Source organism: Plodia interpunctella, chromosome 23, assembly GCF_027563975.2.
Source record: "Plodia interpunctella isolate USDA-ARS_2022_Savannah chromosome 23, ilPloInte3.2, whole genome shotgun sequence".
Lineage (NCBI taxonomy): Eukaryota > Metazoa > Arthropoda > Insecta > Lepidoptera > Pyralidae > Plodia > Plodia interpunctella.
Window position 1 is genome coordinate 3,726,711 of NC_071316.1, and position 13,647 is coordinate 3,740,357.

General features: G+C 36.2%; 1 protein-coding gene and 1 long non-coding RNA gene across 3 annotated transcripts in view; both read right to left on the bottom strand.

Annotated features, from left to right (window-relative positions):
* LOC128680072 (dual specificity tyrosine-phosphorylation-regulated kinase 2) overlaps positions 1 to 13,647 on the bottom strand; it is a 141,864-nt gene that overhangs the window by 96,396 nt on the left and 31,821 nt on the right. The gene's annotated exons all lie outside the window — the stretch shown is intronic.
* LOC128680076 (uncharacterized) overlaps positions 1 to 13,647 on the bottom strand; it is a 41,122-nt gene that overhangs the window by 19,413 nt on the left and 8,062 nt on the right. Inside the window, exon 2 of the long non-coding RNA XR_008405814.1 lies at positions 13,196 to 13,244. This is a non-coding gene — a long non-coding RNA (uncharacterized LOC128680076). The remainder of the gene's footprint in view (positions 1 to 13,195; positions 13,245 to 13,647) is intronic.

Consider the following 13,647-nt stretch of genomic DNA (forward strand, 5'->3'; position numbering starts at 1 on the left):
TTACGTCGTTTAATTTTCTGTCTGCCCTAGAAAAAGACCATAATAATTATCTCTTTTAAGAAGACGAGTTATGTAAATACTGATTGCCATTAGATGAGTCACAATGTGAGCCAATGTAAGAATTTTCAATAAAAATACTCACGCATGGTGTCTTCTCACTATTCAAGAAATTTCGTTGACTTAACTAGCTTGGGATTTTTTGTTATCAGTTTATAATAATTGGATCGGAAATAAGGAATTCCCGGTAGTGTGGTACAATTCCATACAACACAACGTACATTCGGTAGGCCTATGTCTATAAAGTGTTGGGAAATGCCACTCACCAAACAAAATTCCGGTAAAAAAAGTATTAGCTGGTATTATAACTGCAGAGACATTCCATCTGACTGATAAGCAGTAGGAACTCGTGATATCTGATAAGCCTTCCATACGGATACTGATAGGTCACGATTCAGGAAATGCTAAGCAGTTTCTTCGGAAGTGACTCATTTATTTTCTGATGAGTAGTGCAGTGATGCATCCTTCTATGGTAACATCCTTGTGGCGTGATTTTGGTACTTTGTACTACAATAACAAGTGTATTTATATGGAGCGTCAATATCAATAACGTGCGTCCTTACTATAAAAATAGGAGCGAATCATGGTCTGCATAGATACAGTGAACAGAAGATGCTATTCAAAAATCACCGCAAATTCGCATCTATTACCGTTGCATAGAGTTCCATGGTGCGTAACTGGACATGCAGTTGGCTATTCCACCATTTTGGTGTACTCGTATTAACATTGGTCGACTGTACCATTACTATTCACAAACTTGGTTTTTCATGTACAATTTTCACGTCACGTGTAGTCGAAACAGTGTAAACAGTTAACCAACGTTTTACTGGCATTTGATGGAATATCTGCATTTTCCCGCTCACCACATAGTGCTTTAAATTCTAACGGCATACAGATTAAAAAGGCGCCGACTTGCATACAGTCACGCGAGGTACTCACCGCATACTTAATGCTCAACTTTGTGCATGATACGACATTTTTTTTGAGATAATTCACTAAATATGTGCACGTAGGAGCTCTATTTATTTTCATTGAACCCTTTGATATCGTATGTAGATGTGATACAAGTAGTCCGTATTTTTTTGAGAAAAATTAATTTGACGAGAATAGGAAGGTTTAATTTCTCAACAAATATTAATATATTTTTTTAACGGACTTTTCAACCAACTTTAAATCTTCGTATTGCGGCATTGTTACAGTCTATGAATTATTATATATATATATTTAGAGCATATACATTACAATTGTATATCCTTGTTACCTACATGTATTAAACGATTTTTATGTCTTTGGATGATTGTCTTTGGTGAAGAACATTATTCTTATCGGTGGAGTGACTTCCGTGTATATCTCTCGCTCATGCATGATATAGACATAGCCACAATATACAGAAACATTATCACTCAAGTCTACACGACAATTTTACACGAGCAAAGCACAATATAATATGAAAAGTTAAATTAATATAAGAGCGAAGTGATCCATCAAAACAGACGTCTACTGTCCAAAGTCTCGCTGTCTAGACTAGAAACTAGCTAGACAGTGATAGCAGAAGAGTACATAATTGCTGTTGAAGACAAGGTTCGAATCCTGTTCGTGCCGCAGGAGTTTGTATACCAATATGATTAATATCGTGTTTAATAGACCACTTTCCGGTATAGGAAAACATCACGAGGAAACCACACTAGCTGAAATTTAGTTTAGTATGTGTGTGCGCATCTGCTACAAGATTAAAGATCAGAAATTTGTATTTTTTGTGTAATAAGAGTCACAGAGTGTATACGTGTAACTATATACCAATTTCATACAAGTTCGATATCCATGGGCGTACCTATTTATTAAAGAAGTATTGCTAAGTTCTTATGTATTTCATACTTTCATATAAGGTCAAGGATTTCGAATAATACCAATACAATATCGTACCAATAAACCTGCTGCAGGCGCCCTTGAAGATGGTACTAATACCAACCAAATCATACAGAATGGACGTCGATAACAAATTGACGTATCGTAACACTCTTTATCGGTATCGATGTCACGTAATCGAAGTCGCGGTCTGTTATTGATTGTTATGAGTTGAAGCATTTTTGTTATTACAGTAAACAGCAAACAGTCTTCTGATTATTGTGCTCTAATTGCAGCTCTCATTAAAATAAAGTAGAGTGATTTCTTGAAAAGGAACGGATGTGTGTTGTCAGGAAGCAAGAAAAGAAGATGCTATATGATTTAACATTTTTACGAACATTACGGAAGTCAATCAGTTTAGAGATTCATATCTTTAGGTTAGACTTTTGTGTCTTTTGTCCTTTACATTTGCAAACTGAAAAATAACCTTCAGAATTTTTGCCGAGAGCTAAATAAAACAGTTCTATTAATAGGGATGCCAGAGGATGAAGACGATGAATTATTAATAAATGATAGACTGGAACAATGAGAAAATGTAAATGACGCAGATCCAGTCTTCTGATACGGCAATATAAGCTGAAGGTGAAAATTTATTGATATATATATATATATATAATACCGTTGATGTTCTTAAAAAAAAACCTTTAAACATTGCAAGAAATGGAACACATAGATTTAAGAAATGCTAATTATCTATCGATAGGGTTGCCATACATCCCTGTCAATATTGTCTCGTTGGATATGTCCCGTATTTCGGCAACACGTTTGCGATCTAAAAATATTCTCGGCTCCTTGGTCTTGTGTGTCTTATAGGTTGACCCAAATACCAACCAAATGTCCCGTAATGGCAAGTTTATATACTTTAGAAGGCTTTGCATAGTAACTCAGAACGTTCCACTATCACACCTCTCGCCTCCGACTGAGATTCCTCGTTCATGAAGCCCAAAGTGTCGCGTACATTACGCTAGGTAACTTCCCCCCGCATACTCCGAGGTATGAGGAATGAGCTTCCTGCCGTGGTTTTCCCTAGAGACTGCAACATGTATTTTTTAAAAAAGGGCGCGAATATATTATTTAATTCGGGCAACGCGGATGTGACTTCCCAGGTGTTGCAGGCTGCGGTGACCATCTGGTGGCCCGCATGCGTGTTTGCTTGTTCAATTTTGTAATAAGCTAACCACTGTTATTCTAACAGATGACACTTCATCTTCATAGGAATTCCTCATTTTGACTCCACAAGGCTGCTGTCTGCTTATTCAGATCCACTGATAACCAACACGAGCGCATCCAAGCGTATCAGACTTTTTACCACAAACACCTGGGATACACGCTTGATGGCATCATATTATTGTTTGTAACATTGCAATTTCAACCTTATCCATAAATCTTTAAGCACAAATCTTAAATTTGATAGCGTAGTTTACATTTTATGCAGCATAGATCTGTTCTGATCGGGGAAAGCGTTATTAATTCACAAATTGTAACTCGACGAATATTATGTATTTTTATGTATAACAGCAGCCCGTGCCGGCTTCGCTCGGGTAAAAACAAAATAAATTATAACTTAAACATTCCTCGGGAATCACACTATCCGTTGGTGAAAACCGCAAGAAAATCCGTGCCGTAGTTTTTGAATTTCACATTCTTGGCTCAAAAACATCAGTGAGTGGAAGCGTGAATACGAACCACAGCTAAACTAAACTTTCTCACGTTAGATCATGTATCGTCGATAATCCCAAGAATTATCATCTACTTAAGGAAGAACTATACTTGCTTGATTGACACTAGGTCTGGCCCAAGGTAAGTTCCAGGACGATGCTAGGTTATAACATTGCGCGATTCTAGTTTATATTTTATTTACTTGCAAGCTTTATACCTTTTTACAGGACATGCTGAAATGAGATACTACGACCTGATATAAACTGTCAACCAAAATTGTTTGTGCAATTTATGTCGAAATATTAAATAATATATTCGACAGACATTGGATGGAGAAGACCAAAGAAAGGGGCACGTGGAAAGAGAGGGGAGGCCTAGCAGTGGGGCATGTTATAGCTACTTTTAAAAAAATCGTTCTGCATTTGGATAATACAAATTCAAAATTCTTTATTCAATTTAGGATGATATACATCACTTATTGACGTCAAAAATTACTTAAACTAAGTCTACTGCCGGCTTCCAAAGCGCAGGTTAAGAAGAAGCGGCGCAACAAACTTCACCGCAGTCTTTTCTCCAAGGACGTCAATTAACAAATATAGGTCTTATACATATATTAAAAATTAGGAGGACGAATTTACATCATTATTATATAATAAACTTCGATTCTGCTCAGCCAGACTTAGTATAAATTCTTTCTTTATCCGATTTTCTTTTTATTTTGATAAATTATAATACCTGCTTAAGCTTCATGTTTATTTTGCCCCTTAGAACTTGTGTGTTATCCGTCTTTGGTAGAGCCGGGCCTAAGTAATGAAAGGATGAGGCTAAGTGCAGTAACATTGCACCTGGAAACAGGATGTGCACATTAACTTGTTACTTAACTAACGCTTGGCAATTAGTTTAATAAGGGATTTACACGGAAATTGTAAAGGAGATATTTATTTTAACTACCTTCTATACACTGAATTTGTTTGAAATTTATTGTCCACATTTGTGGTAAATTGCACATTCATAAGGTCTGAATGGTCGACGTTTAAAGGGAGAAATACACACATGGCATGTCCAAATATAACGTTGCACGTGCAAGCTACCGGCTTATCAGCATGTCAGCTACTTTTTACATATATGAGTCGTTTTTAGACTGTTCAGCTTCCGGAAGAAATAAAAGCTAAATCTTCAGTTTTTACTCGTAAAAGAACTCGTTATTCCACACAACATAAGAATATTTTTACACTTAATTACAGAAAATGATGATAAATTACATAGTAGAGTATTCTTTGTTTCTTTTAATGCCAATGGTATTACATGTCGTAGTACAGTCGACAGCACAACAAGCTACCCAAATTCATTGCAATCTCGCCACTATTATCGCGTCATAGAAATCAAGGGAGGGTAATTTGCCATGCGGTTGGCTGTATAGACTGGTGACTGTACCTGTATATACAATGGCGTCCAATAATTACCTGCAACGTCCAATCATTAAATAAATAGTATATAGAAAACGATACACAAAAAAAATGTTTTCAATATGGCGACTTTCAAAAAATCTGCTAATATCCGGTTTGCGCAATGCGCATGCGCAGATGAGGCGCATTGTGCCGCGTAGAAAGTTCATATTGTAAAGCCGATCATAAGCGTTTACTATTGGTAGTAATCGTTAATATAGTGTTGTGTGCTCTTTCGAATCCCAAGGAAAATATAACCCGTAGCCTATGTTTGACCTCCAAACATTAAAATCTGCCCAGCGGTTAAGTGAAAGCTGTAAGACAGACATTCGCATTTATAATATAACTATGGATCACCATTACAGAAAGTATTGATGATATTACAAAATTAATGAAATATTAAGAAGTATATTGTTTTATTTTCCCAAAATTCCCACAAGGGGGAATTAATACCGGTCTTGGTTCACATTAATATATAATGAAACCTTTAAGATCTGAACAAAGTTGGACAAACAGGTGTTATTAACCAATTACGACTTCCTGTGAGTGTGAAAATTACAAGCATCTGTCCTTGATGCTTACAAAGTAACCCTTCTTATTCATAAAGCCTACTTTAAGTTAAAATATTTTGTCACTATCCCACTTTACAATATTTGCCATTGGCGGAACGAAACAAAATATATATTTAACTTTTTTATGAATAAGAGGGAAGTTGTCAGCAATACAATTGCACACCAAGCTGTCCAAATTCAGTGCAAATGCGCCTGATTTACAGCCGCATAAAGGTGCATGTATCTGCAATTGTAATTCTTGTTCTGTTTCAGTTAGTCGTTTTAGTTGGCGGGGTGAAAGGTTAAACCATATGTGAACGGCAGTTTTGTTTGATAGTGTCATAGAGAGTTGGCCTTAAAGAATACATACTTTTCTGGAAATTATAGGGTAACATAATGCTATTACAGGGTAACACTCTCATCCTTGCGTGTGTGGCCAAGCCCAGCAGTAGCGTAAAAAAAAAGCGTAAAAAAAATAAGCATTAAAATTTCAAATATTCGGCTGTGAATTTACAACCGGCCTGACGTTAACCTTATTTATTATTGGCCATTATCAAATGCCAACGCCGCCGTGGTCCTTTAGTCGCCTATTAAGATATGTCATATTCTAGGACCACCCTTTTCTGTGACATCATGCTCTTTCCCGCTTCGACTCGAGGTAGTCGTTAACCTTTATCTCTTTCATCTCAACAATTTTCCCGTTTCTTACTCAGCCATATAGCGTCGGTGTGAAGGGTCAGTTTATGAACTACTATTACATTGTTTTTATTGTATCTAAGATTAAAATAGGATCCTATTTTTCTAAAGGAACGATCATGAAATCCACGAATCGATCAGCAATTAACAGATGTCAAGACAATACTCGATCTCGGTGACGTGTCAACGACTCGAACACCTGTACCGGACGTGGCGATTTTTTTAATGCACAGCTGTCGACTGGACTGTCGAGTGCACGATTGTTTTCGATTAATGTTTTCATTTATTGTTATGCAAAATTTTATTGTTTGTTATATAATTAAGTGGGTACTTTTAAGGACCTATTTTTTATTTTCTACTACCCGCGTATCGCTCCCCTAGGAATATAAAAAGAAAACAGCCTATGTATTCACACTACTCACTCCCGGCTTTAGTGAAGGGCAGCTGCGCCCCGTGGCTTGGCAGTTCGGAATATTAAAAATTAAGCACATACATTATATTTTGACAACCTCGATTGCGCAGTGGTAAGGTTCTTGCCACTGAACTGAGAGGTCCCGGGTTCGATCCCCGGTCGGGTCATAATGGAATATGATCTTTTTCTGATTGGCCCCGGTCTTGGATGTTTATCTATATATGTATTTATTATAAAATGTAGTATCGTTGAGTTAGTATCCCATAATACAAGTCTCGAACTTACTTTGGGGCTAGCTCAATTTGTGTGATTTATCCCAATATATTTATTTATTTGGATTAGTTGGATAATGATCTTTCATATAGCCCTAAGCCCACAAGAGCCATAACCTAGACAATAAGTATAATAAATAAAGATATACTGAGCCTTATTCTAATAAATCAAGGTCCGCATTTTGTTATATTTGACAAATAAAGTGGCGTTTGCATCTTCCGTGCGTCAATTGGACATAATAAATCGCGATTATGCGCAAATTTAACACCCGAATAAGCAATAAAAATGTAATCTAGGTCAAACAGTCTCTGTTTTTGACAGAATATAACAAATTTATCGTCTTGTCCGTCTGAGATGCGCGAAAATATTTTTATAACGTCGCAAGTCCATAACGAGGCAAGTTTGCTGAATAAAAATACAGTGTTGAGTCAAAATTGAGATTTATCGCTCAATCCTGAAGTGATTTATTATGTGACCTGGAACACCAGTGTTCGTGAGGACATAGAACAATGTAGATATAGAAATATTGTTCTTCTTCTTCTAATGGACTTCTTCCTTCTAATCGGCTTTCCTAATTATATTGTCTCCAGAACTGTGGGCGAAGTACTAACCCATCTGATAGTTCTGTTCGATGACAACGCAGAACTATCAGTTAAAATATTATTATATATGGACAATATTTCTGTTTCAACGACAACTGTTTTCATTAAATTATATAACGCTGACGTGAGTCCAGCCATGTATTTGGAAAAACATGTCTCTATGATTTCGATTCTTAAATTATTTATAAGATATTCTCTATAGCTTTTATATCCGACATTATTGTATTAACCAATACACATACGTGTAAGAATGTGTTTCTCATAATCGCCATATTTCCCCATTTCCGCGGAAACGTTTGCTTTGTTTGCCTTGGTTGAAGGATATATTATTAAAATACAATGATATCTCCTTGGGCGTGTGGTTCCGCCCTAGAATGGGACCACTCTATATCGAATATAATAGAACGTATGAGTACTCAGATAAATTCACATAACTAATAAAAGAAGTAGGTTAATCTAAGCACGCTACTACTGCACGGATTATCATGTGGTTTTCACCAATAGATAGTGTGATTCCTGAGTTTAGGTGTGTAAGTATGTTTTTACCAGAGCGAAGCCGGGCCAAGCCGCTAGTAATAAAATAATCTCAGGTAACTAACAATATTTCCTACTATTTATAACTAAACCAGAAGAATGAGTTTGACATTGAGCAAAAGTTATATAATGTCGTTTTAAACATTCTTTGCTAATTATGTGCTGCCAACTCAAGCATTGTCATCTTGCTGATGTAACGAGAAACTAAGCTTTCATCTTTTGAAAAAGCTTTATTAAATATAGTCTTAAATTCCAAAAAGAAAGAAAAAGTAATGACGAAGGGAGACGCGACGTACATCGGCACTTATTATTTGTAATGTATGAAACTCCGAGAAGCATGCCAGACTGATAAATGTGTACGACATTTCCGTATCCTTTGACAAATATCTAACTTCTTAATACTTTGTAGCTTAAAAATGATTTACCTGTTGTTAACAAGACATCGAATGAATGTATATGTTTCCTTGAGTTAAATTAGAAGAGTTTTCAAATGTTTTTATGCGTAAATTAATGTATGAATAATAGAGACATCCAACTTTATTTATTCGTGTATCTTTATGTGTTTCGAATGGTACATGTATAAATAGCTGTTGCCCGCGGTCACGCGCGCGACAGTTTCCTATTTCACCCTTCCCATAGTTCCCACTATCTCCACAACAAAAATGGCCTTCAGCGGCCGTCGAAACTATATTTTGTAACCAGATGCGATCGAAGACTTTATCATCCTTGTTCGTAACCAATATATTTGCTCCGTTTTGACGTGAAAGAAGGATATATAAACACATCTTAACTTATATAATTTTAGTATTATAATATGGATGGATATAGATTGATAGTCATACAAATGTCTTAACGATAATAACGTTCTTTAAACCAAAAGGCAAGATTTGTTCAGAATGTTGCCAGCATAAAATTTATAGACACTAAAACCATTTTGGATGTCGGCGACACTCGCAAAATGCGAATGTAATAAAAATGTTAATAGCATTTCTTTTATGGCTACTGCTACACATATTGCAACTATGAATACTAAGAATAGAAGATATTTAAATTGATCTGTGCGGATTCTGGGCTCCGAAGAAGAAACCGGGAAATGCTCAGGTGAGAATAGTAGATTACTAAATGAGTGTATTTAAATGGCTTGGAAAGTAATAGAATGTTACAGATTGATTTATGTCTTATCTAAGCGTGGTTCTGGGATCATGCTCGGTTGTGTTGTGACGTCTTGAAAAAATAAATCATTTTTAATTTATAAGTTTCGTCTGTGATTTTTACTATTTGGAATTTCCTTTAATGCCTATAAGCGGTCAAGGTTTATCCTTTAGTCGCTTCGTACGAAATCCACGAGAGGATATGAAGTGGAGCCTACGTTACGCCTATTCGAAGGCGGGAACCGCACGTCACGTTATATTCTTTGGAACCAATTAAAGCCTCCTGAGAACTTCCTACAATGTAACTCCACAATACTCAATGCAACTGCAGTAAATCATTAGATGCAGTCACGAACTCACAACATCATATTCATGGCACTGCTCTATGTCACAGAACATATGCTGAATCAGAAGTGTGTTTAAAACCTACAAAATATACTATATACACATCTGATTAATTAAGGCCATTGTGTTTGTGGTCATTTATGTTAAATATGTTATTATTGTAATAGCTTATACCCGTAGCTCTGCTCACGGTAGCCTATGTCTGACAATTGAGTCCGGTTCATTACCTATATTACAAATTTCATCACAATGTTTTTACGGTTTAGCCGTGTAAGCGTGGACAGAAAGACAGACTTTCGAATTTATAATATTAGTACGGATTTGTATGCACTTTGCCTTCTGCACAATAAATTGTGCTGCACAGCACAATACACCGCTATGCATGTATCGATACACGGGTTGTGATCTCGGAGACTTTCACACACGACCGCAAGCTGCATTTCTAAAACAATGCTGTTGCTATGTCGTTTTACTATCAAATTCTTATTTATTCAATATAGGGTAAAGAAGAAGAAACGCAATATACTTCACTGCAGCCTTTTCTATAAAGGTGTCGATTAACAACGGTGGATCTTATATATGATGATTGATGAATGATGCAGCAGTGAATAGAAGACGCATTGGGTATGTCATTAATAAAAGTGTTTGTCTCTACATGCAAAAAAAGTTGTCTTCGTTTGAACCCATATCACCATTAACTATTTCACGTAACATTACTGACTTGCCTCGAGCGGCACCGGGTCAAGTTGGTAGTTTACAAATAAAAGAGGAACACAATGGAAAAGTACAATGCGGGCAATTCTCCGAAACGGCCATAATATGTTGCGTCATTTTTACGAAAGTGAAGTATTAAAAGTTAATACTGCTTCCAAGATGCGAAAGTGTGGTGACACTGACTGAGTGGACGCGAAGAGTGTCGCCTGACCTCGAAACGATACAGCACGTTGGAACGATGGGTTCCTTATGTTACGGTTAAACTCCGAAGTGGTTTTCACCTAGGTTTAGCCGCCAGAGCTAGATGAAGCCGGTCTCAGTTATATCTATCTATAGACCCCTTGCGCCTTTTATTGCAATGATTTTGTCTAACTGGTCGTTTCGTTCTGTACACAACAATACACGTGAATTAAAAAGATTGGAAAAATAAGCGCAACTAATAAGTCTACTAATTTCAAAAGAACATTATTTTTTCATGATGTATTAAACGAAAAATTTACAACAAAAATTATAGGCACAATGGATAGATTTGTGTGGAGGTAGAAATTCACATGCAGCAGTTGGCTGGAGCACACAAAATAGTAAGTTAGAAAAAAAATATTTTATTTAATAATTTAATTTTACCTTATTAGGTTAATTAATCTAATTATTAGATTAATTAATCAAATTTTTGGTTTTCCTCTCTTTTTGGTATATGTATAGAAGGCTATCAAAAGATAATAAATTAAATAAAACAAGAATGGCACGGAACCCCAAAGTCTTTTCCGGTCTCCATGGCGCCAGACACAAGGTCACCACGACATGAATATGTATTTGAGAAAAAGTCGCTTTCATTACCCATGACCCGTGAATATCTTTACATTAATTACCCGTTAATGGATTATATTTGATTCGATAAGGCGATTTCTCTTGAATATTTAAACTGTTTACATTTGAATGGACCAAGTGAAGGTGATTTGTATGCGTACGTCTTTAGGAGTATTATTTATTTATTCGCTGTCGCAATAGCACCTAAGTTATTCCTGAACTTACCCTTTCTATGATACTTAATTTCGTAGAAAATTGCCAATCGATGTTGTTCTATAAACTTTAAAAGTTTGTAAGAATATTTAGATGAATGCTTGTTATTATTCAAAATCCTATAACAGTTTCTACAGTAAATGAAAATAATTATAAGACATCAAACAAACAATAAAGACGTATGCAAGTGACGCGGAGGGTGACCAAATATGCTATTTTCCATGTTATGTGCCGATGATATCGCATCGCTTGACAGCGGATAGACTATAGTGAATGAATACTCAACTAATAGCTGAGGGGCTACCTTTCCGTGGGAATATCCGGGATTAAGAAATAATGTGGCCATAAATTCGGAGGTTATTCACGAAGTTCAACTAAAATGTATGGTAGACAATTTCTTTCAAACAGTCAATTATATTTGCCCAAAAACAGCGATTATTATCAGGGTTCAATTTGTGGCATATACATGAAGAAATCACACTTAGAAAACAATTTCGTGCGTTTATAGCCTTCGCATAAAAAAGAACTGTATTATCATAAATATTAACTTCCAAAAACTTAAGCTGGATGGGAGCCTAATCTTTATAACTGCTCACATTTGACCTTATTTTAGGACGGGCGTTACCGAATTGCGCTGGCGCAACCGTTGTGACATTTTCACGGCCCAAAATAGTGGCCGTGTGGCCCAGATCCCGGTTGTTTTGGGCCACTGTTTGCTTAACGTACGTGGAGGTCGCCAAATAGGTATTATGGTGGAAAGTTTTTTATACTACTTACTTAGAAGACAAACAGACATGCGGCCCACCTGATGGAAAGTGGTTTACGCAGCCTATGGACGCCTGCGTCAGGGGTATCACATGGGTTTTGCCATGCGAAGACCATGAGAAAAGGAGAAGAAAAAGTAAGACAGTATGCTTGTCAAGAATAAACTCAAAACGACTGCAACGATATTATTCAGCACAGAGAAGGATCCAGTAAAACGGACTAGTTCATTACTATACTATATATGTATATCTAAGAACCACAGGACTTAGATGGGAACCCTAACAGTATTCCAGTGGAAACCAATATGACAAATGGGAACGGTCACAAAAAGCTGGCACAGCGTAATATGCTACCCTATAAATTTACACTAATAGTGGATTGTTACGTCACCGACAGAGCAATATAGTCTAGACTAGATCTGGAACGGTCTAGAGTCTAGACATGTAGGTTATTGAATGATTGATGATGTTTATAAACAAGATAAAAATAATAACTTATATACAAAACATTTTTTTTACACAAACTTTTGTTATGCTCAGGCAGATATTGCATTCAAAAAATCCGTGCAGTAAACCGTTGAGGAATTCCCTCGTTGGCAGCCGATACTAGGTGCAATATCTGGTGATGCATATCACACTAAAGCATTGTCATCCAAACTAAATGTGTATACAAAATTTCAGCTCAATCGGTAAAGTTATCTGCTTCAAAATTGAGTTGCTAGAGTCCGTTTTCCAACCGAATTCATACATTGCAAGTTAAATAAAAGCTTGTGAACTTAATTATAATTATTTTCTTAGTAGCTATTCAGATACACATATATGTATAATGTATAATGTATAATGTATATGGGCTGGCGTCTGTGTAGGTAATTAAAAAGCTTCTAAAATGCATTATTTTACATATCCTTGGGAATTTAATGAAAAACAAAATGTTGAAATTGAATTTCACCGTATCATGTTGAAAATGTAATCTTTACTTAAAATACGCAACGAACAATAAAATACATTTTCGATCAAACCAAAAACGAATTTATGCGAGCTCATATACGGATATACAAATAACTTACGCTCAATTTACTGCGGCCGCGTTGCATAAACCAGTGCATGGAAATTTACCTGCAAATGAGAAATAATATTGTTAACGAAAGAGCACGTTTATCAGTATTGGCGTATTTTATTGGCCACTACGCTCTCGTTCTTATATGCTTACGGCCGGGATGCTCGTACAATCAACAGCACATTAACTACCGAAATTCATTGCAAACTCGCCGCTATTACTACGCCTACTACAGAGGTTCAGACCAGACCAAAACCAGAATAATTTAGCAAATAAAAAGTTAAGAACTCGTACCAACAAAACTATATGTGAGCACAGGGTGACCCTTTAAGTAACAAGTTTAGGTACTATGGTTACCAAACCTCACGAGGAATCAATTTCTATGAAAAGCGCGAGCGTTGACAACTAAAAGCGGTGTTACTCTGAGCTAGAAGTATCAACAAAATTACATGTGCACTTAGT